Source organism: Schistocerca piceifrons, chromosome X (genome assembly GCF_021461385.2).
Source record: "Schistocerca piceifrons isolate TAMUIC-IGC-003096 chromosome X, iqSchPice1.1, whole genome shotgun sequence".
Lineage (NCBI taxonomy): Eukaryota > Metazoa > Arthropoda > Insecta > Orthoptera > Acrididae > Schistocerca > Schistocerca piceifrons.
The window spans coordinates 674,672,255-674,680,287 of record NC_060149.1 but is presented as its reverse complement, the minus strand read 5'-3'; positions in this window follow the sequence as shown (position 1 = coordinate 674,680,287).

Genomic DNA, 8,033 nt, shown 5'->3' with positions numbered 1-8,033 from the left:
GTTGCTTCACCATTCCGAGGATATTGACTCCTAAGTCACTCATATTGGCAGCTATTCTTGATTCGAATTCTAATTCTGGGATATTTACTTCGTCTTTGGTGAAGGAATTTCGAAAGGCTGTGTTTAGTAACTCTGCTTTAGCAGCACTGCCATCGATAGTATTTCCATTGCTATCACTCAGAGAAGGCACTGATTGTGTCTTGCCGCTAGCATACTTAACAAACGACCAGAATCTCTTTGGATTTCCTTCCAGATTGCGAGACAAATTCTCGTTGTGAAAACTGTTATCAGAATCTGTCGTTGAAGTACGTGCTAAATTTCGAGCTTCTACAAAAGATCGCCAATCTTGGGGATTTTGCTGTCGTTTAAATGTAGCAAGCTTTTTTCGTTGTTTCCGCAACATTGTTTGACCCCTTTTGTGTACCAAGTGGGATCAGCTCCGTCGTTTGCTGGTTTATTTGGTATAAATCTCTCAATTGCTGTCGATACAATTTATTGAATTCAAGTTACAACTTACGTTGTTAATTTCCAAGAAGTGGTGATTGTCTATCAGGAAGCTTTTAAGTGAATTTTTATTACTTTTATGAACAGGTGTATTTTTCGTTTATTTTTCGAGGATATAGGAATTACGATATTCAGTCTCTCTACGACAGCCCTGTGTTCATTAATCCCTGTATCCGTTTTGATGCTCATTATTAGCTCCATCAAATGAAGGTACTCGTATGGGAAGATCTCTTTCTTCGCCACGAGATGAACTTTTCAGTATCAGGTTATGCACCTCGACTGATGTGCATGTCCTCCTGATACACTGTCCGCATGCTTATTTGGGTGGTAACTTGCTTGCCTCCCGTGCAAGCGGGCCCGGGTTCGATTCCCCGCTGGGTTGGAGATTTATGCCGCTCGTGGACTGGGTATTGTGTTGTCCTCATCATCCTTTCATTATCATCACCGGTGCGCAAGTCGCCCAATGTGGCATCGAATGAAATAAGACTTGCATTTGGCATCCGAACTTCCCCGAACGGGGCCTCCCGGCCAACGATGCCATACGTTCATTTCTATTTCCTGACAAACTGTTTAAAAAGTTACTGAAATACTTCATGCATATATCGAAGTAAGTCCCGGAAGCGGAGCATAATTCTCTGCGTGATTTGCTTAGAGAATGAAATCTGTTTTGAACTCCCTCGGGCACTGTAGTGACAGGGCCACTTCTCAAGCCGGAATCACTTCACCGCTCAATAAAGAAATCGGCACGACCAGCTCATACTGTGGAAGAAGATTGGCATACATCGCAGCAGTTAATATTTAAAGCTGTAGGCAAAGTGGGCTTCGACACAGGCTACCCATTCAAATGGCTCTGAGCACTATGGGACTTAACATCTGTGGTCATCAGTCCCCTAGAACTTAGAACTACCTAAACCTAACTAACCTAAGGACATCACACACATCCATGCCCGAGGCAGGATTCGAACCTGCGACCGTAGCAGTCGCGCGGTTCCGGACTGAGCGCCTAGAACCGCGAGACCACCGCGGCCGGCAGGCTACCCATTAGATGGTCTCTACATGGAGTTTCCGTTTTTCTGTCTAATGGCAGCCTACAAATATGTCGATCAACGGGTTTCTAGTATAATTCAACATTCAACTGCAATTTTGTCACAGAATTGTTGGTATGACAAATGCGATCAACATGCTTTGGAAGTTGTTCGAGATCAGAGAGTTACGGTGTTGCAGGATTATCTCTGATTTATAAATCGGGACGATTGAAATTTGAGTCATATGAGCACACAACTTTGTACATCACAGCATATGGCATGTGTCGTTTTGTCAAGGTACTACGAGAGTAAGTGGAGTCACCTTCACACCGCACCACAGCTGCTAGGAGGTACTCAAAATCTGCGTATACAACGAAGGGGCGTTCTTAAACTTTAATAACTTGTTTCTCTCAGTAGGCATTTCCACATGTGCCGGTTTCTGGCTAGATGAGTCAATCCGATGCTTTGCTAAATATTCACCGAAAGTAAACGTGTTGAAACATCTAGGACAATAATTTTGTGCACTATGATGTTTGCACAACTGGGAGGAAAGTAGGTGGGGTATGTTTTTGATTCATACATGGTGTTGTTTCTCCCTCTTAGAGAATAAAAACTGATCTACATGTTTGGAGCGCTGACAGTCTACTTTTGAAAAATATAGGGGTCTGACGACTTCACATTTTACAATTTTTTTGTTCTGCTCATTATGCTCTTCTTCTTCTAGGTTATTTTCATCTTCCTTCACGTTGTAAACATGAGTGGATACATGAGAATTCTGACTTTCAAATTTAGATATGTCCTTAAGTTTAACGGGGAATGTGATCCCATTGAACTTACAGTGCTCACAAATATTACATGTCTGTTATGATGTCGTACTCTCTACATCTTCCCTGTAATTTCGTTTGCAAGCCAGAAGCAACCATGCAAAGCAAATTTTTCATTCTCATCTAGATTCTGAATATTAATATAGCCCTTTTTAGCAGTAATTCCTTTGGAAACGGTTATAGCTTGACCCTCCATTACCTGACGTGTGCAGTAATACTGAACAGATCAGAATCACATTAAAAACTAATTACGAATAACAATTATAAATGAAAAACACAGAACTGAAAAAGATAAATTAATACTGCAGAACATCCACATTTTTTAAATTTTCGTTTATAATTATGTAGGCCTAGTTATTCTACCAAGGAAAGATGGAAGAAATAGTTAACAGGAAATGAATTATAAATTTAACAAGCAGGGCGCACAGGTTTTATAACTTGCATCACTGAGGAGACAGGACCTAAATTAAGTGGTGGTGGTGGTGGTTAGTGTTTAACGTCCCGTCGACAACGAGGTCATTAGAGACGGAGCGCAAGCTCTGGTTAGGGAAGGATTGGGAAGGAAATCGGCCGTGCCCTTTCAAAGGAACCATCCCGGCATTTGCCTGAAACGATTTAGGGAAATCACGGAAAACCTAAATCAGGATGGCCGGAGACGGGATTGAACCGTCGTCCTCCCGAATGCGAGTCCAGTGTGCTAACCACTGCGCCACCTCGCTCGGTCTAAATTAAGTAACTAAAACATTGATAGAGTTTAGCAGTAAATGATAAAACAAATTGCTGAAGTTGAAGGGAAAAGTGTAATTGAAATGATTTTACGGTGAAAGGTGCAAAGAAGAGGCCCAAGATGTGTTACTAACAATAGATCTGAGCTAAACTGCTGTTTCCCCGCATCATTATAATGAGAGAATAAACACACTATGTGATCAAAAGTATCCGGACACCCACAAAAATATACGTTTCTCATATTAGGTGCATTGTTCTACCATCTACTGCCAGATAATCCGTATTAGCGACCTCAGTAGTCATTAGCCCTCGTGAGAGAGCAGAATGGGACGCTCCGCGGAACTCACGGATTTCGAACGTGGTCAGGTGATTGGGTGTCACTTGTGTCATACGTCTGTTCGCGAACTTTCCAAACTCCTAAACATCCTAGGTCCACTGTTTCCTATGTGATAGTGAAGTAGAAACGTGAAGGGACACGTACAGCACAAAGGCGTACAGGCCGACCTCGTCTGTTGACTGACAGAGACCGCCGACAGATGAAGATGGTCGTAATGTGTAATAGGCAGACATCTATCCAGACCATCACACAGGATTCCATACTGCACCAGCATCCACTGCAAGTACTATGACAGTTAGGCGGGAGGTGAGAAAACTTGGATTTTATGGTCGAGCGGCTGCTCATAAGCCACACATCACACGGGTAAATGCCAAACGACGCCTCACTTGGTGTAAGGAGCGTAAACAATGCACAATTGAACAATGGAAAAACGTTGTGTGGAGTGAGTGGTGGGTATGGCTAATGCCCGGTGAACGTCATCAGCCGCGTGGGATTAGCCGAGCGGTCTGAGGCGCTGCAGTCATGGACTGTGCGGCTTGTCCCGGCGGAGGTTCGAGTCCTCCCTCGGGCATGGATGTGTGTGTTTGTCCTTAGGATAATTTAGGTTAAGTAGTGTGTAAGCTTAGGGGCTGATGACCTTAGCAGTTAAGTCCCATAAGATTTCACACACATTTGAACATTTGAACGTCATCTGCCAGCGTGTGTAGTGCTAACAGTAAAAGGCGGTGGTGTCATGGTGTGGTCGCGTTCTTCATGGAGAGGGCTTGCACCCCTTGTTGTTTTGCGTGTCACTATCACAGCACAGGCCTACATTGATGTTTTAAGCATCTTATTGCTTTCCACTGTTCAAGCGCGATTCGGGGATGCCGATTTCATCTTTCAACGCGATCGAGCACCTGTTCATAATGCACGGCCTGTGACGGAGTTGTTACACAACAACAACGTCCCTGCAATGGACTGGCCTGGTGAAATTAAAAGCAATAGCAGCAAAATTACGAGTGCAATGGGAATTCCGTTGTTAAACGCAGAGGAGAAAGTGGATAGGTGGAAAGAGTAAATCGAAAGCCTCTATGTTGACCTGACAGAAAGAACAAGAAGCTGGATTCGATATGAAAGAAGTAGGGGGTCCGGTATTAGAGTCACAATTTAAAAGATCTTTGGAAGACTTGAGACCAAGTAAAGCAAAAGGGATTGATAACATTCAACAGCAGTTTCTAAAACAATGAGGGGAAATGGCAACCAAACGATTATTCAAGTTGGTGTATAGAATCTATGAGAGTGGCGACATAATTCCGAAGATAGCAAGGAAGTGCGAGAACTATCGCTCAGTCAGCTTAACAGCTCATGAATCCAAAGTGCTGATAAGAACATTAAACTGAAGAATGGAAAAGAAAACTGAGGATATGTTGGATGACGGTCAGTATAGCTTTAGGAAAGATGAAGGCACCAGAGAGGCTGTCCTGACGTTGCCCTTGATAATGGAAGTAAGACTGAAGAAAAATCAAGACACATACATAGGATTTGTCAAATGGTTCAAATAGCTCTGAGCACTATGGGACTTAACATCTGAGGTCATCAGTCCCCTAGAACCTAGAACTACTTAAACCTAACTAACCCAAGGACATCACACATATCCATGCCCGAGGCAGGATTCGAACCTGCGACCGTAGCGGTCGCGCGGTTCAAGATTCAAGCGCCTAGAACCTCTCGGTCACATAGGCCGGCTAGGACTTGTCGACTTAAAAATAGCGTTCTACAATGTAAAATAGTGCAAGATGTTCGAAATTATGACAAAAACAGGAGTAAGCTACAGGGAAAGACAGGTAATACATAATATGTGCGAGAACCGAGAGGAAAGAATAAGATATGAAGACCAAGAACGAAGTGCTCCGATAACGGGTGAAAAACGGGAATGCAGTCTTTCATCCCTACTGTTCAATCTATACGTCGAAGATGCAATGACTGCAAATATTTTGTTGACACCGACCTACATAGGGAGAAACGATCACCACGATAAAATAAGGGAAATCAGAGCTCGTACGGAAAGATATCGGTGTTCGTTCTTTCCGCGCGCTATACTAGATTGGAATAATAGAGAATTGTGAAGGTGGTTCGATGAACCCTCTGCCAGACACTTAAATGTGATTTGCAGAGTATCCATGTAGATGTAGAAATCAAAGAAAAGTTCAAGAGTGGGATTAAACAGGATGAAAGGATAACAATGATAAGACTCGCCTGAAGACATTGCTATCCTTAGGAAGATGAAGAAGAATTACAAGTTCTACTTCCTGTCAGTGTTTTCCATATATTCCTTCCTTCACTGATTCTGAGGAGAATCTCCTCATTTCTTACTTTAGCAGTTCACGTAATTTTCAACATTATCAAACGCTTAGATTCTCTTCTTTTCCGGTTGTCCCACTGTTATAAAATGCTGTACTCCAAAAACACAGAATACGCATTGCGAGTAAATCCAAGGAAGACGAAAGTAAAGAAAAGTAGCAGAAATGGGAATAGCGAGAAACTTACCATTAAAATTGGTCATAATGAAGTAGACGAAGTTAACGAACTCTCCTACTGGGAAGCAAAATAACCCATGAGGGACGAAGCAAGGAGTGTGGTGGGGCAACATCGAAAAGACAGATGAAAAAAAAACTACTAACCCTGTAAGTAGGCTGTTTAGGTTTTTTTATTGGTAACGCCACCTCTGTATGAAAATCACTGGCTGTGCTGTGTGCAGTCTGTGGCTAGTTTGCATTGTTGTCTGCCATTGTAGTGTTGGGCAGCGGCAGCTGGATGTGAACAGCGTGTAGCGTTGGGCAGTTGGAGGTGAGCCGCCAGCAGTGGTGGATGTGGGGAGAGAGGTGGCGGAGTTTAGAAATTTGTCATGAACTGCTATATTTGTATATGATGATATCAAGGTAAATACATTGTTTCTTCTCTATTAATATCTTTCATTTGCTAACTATCCCTATCAGTAGTTAGTGCCTTCAGTAGTTTGAATCTTTTATTTAGCTGGCAGTAGTGGCGCTCGCTGTATTGCAGTAGCTTGAGCAGCGAAGATTTTTGTGAGGTAAGTGATTTGTGAAAGGTATAGTTTAATGTTAGTCAGGGCCAATCTTTTGTAGGGAATTTTGAAAGTCAGATTGCGTTGCGCTAACAAAATATTGTGTGTCAGGTTAAGCACAGTCTTGTATAATTGTTCAAATGGGACGTTTAATATGTCGACCCTTAGCCTAGGATACCTCACTGGAATCTTCTGACTTTTTCTTGTAGTTTGTGTATTTAGTGTAGTGTAGCTTTTGTTTATTGCTAGCGCGTAATTGTAGAGAGAATTTCCTTTGTAGTTGCAGTCTTTCATTGTTGTATAGTAAAACAGTTGTGGCATGCATGTAGATTTGCACCAAGTATTTCGCAGCTGCGCTTGCAATTAACTAGATATTATTTTAGTGCTATGTTAATGTGTTCTCTTATTTTTGATCTTCAAATTGTGTTTTTCTGTGTTGTCGTGTGAAATACTGTGACAATAATGGCGTGTGAAAAACGTAACACTAGGCTCCAAACTAAACTGAGAAATAATAGTGATGACGAGCGTAGCTTATCAGCGCCGCCGAGTAATGAATTTACTAATGTTCAAAGTAGTAATTTGGTAACTGTGCACAGGGAAATGGAGCGGGCGTCAAACAATGGCGTGGACAGTGAAACAATTAGTGAAGAGGGAAGCATTATCGATCGACCGGTCGGCAATAGCTCGCCTCAGGAAGCCGAAATGACACGACACGATCTCGCAAATACTGTAGATTCAGGTTTTGGATCCTCACCGTTTTCTCAAATAAGTCAAGACACATTTTCAGCTTGTCAAAATGTGAATGTTGCCGGTGCAAATGCACTGCCGAAAAGAGTAGAGGAACAGATTCCAGACACTAATGCATTGTTATTACAATTAATACAACAAATGGGACAGACACAGCAAAAGCTTCAAAAGTTAGACACAGTGGAACAAAATCTTAAAAAGTTAGACACAATGGAACAACACCAGAGACAAACACAGCAACAGTTAGACACAGTGGAACAAAATCTTAAAAAGTTAGACACAATGGAACAACACCAGAGACAAACACAGCAACAGTTAGACACAGTGGAACAAAATCTCAAAAAGTTAGACTCATTGGAACAAACTCTCGAACAAACACGTGAGGATTGAACTGCTGAGTTACATAACATTGAATCGAAATGTCAAAAAGTCTGTAATGACGTAAAAACACAAATTTGTGAGCATTTTAAACCTATTTTTTCGCGGCATGAAAATGCATTACAGAATCACGAAGCAGCCATAAAAGAACTGCAAATTATTGTTCATGAAAATCATGAGACCTTGCAAGCTAAATTTGACTCAGTTGCATCTACCTATTCGGTTACGCAATTTGCAAAAACTCAGGATAACTTAAAGGACACAGTAGATTCGATTTCAACACAAATGGACACTCTGAAACTTGGTTCAGAAAAACACACTGAGGAAATGTGTTCATTATCAGAGAAAGTAGTTCAACTTTCGGATCAGCTAAATAATTTATCTACGAAGGTAGATGATAATCTGAATGACGCAAAACCGGTAGTCTT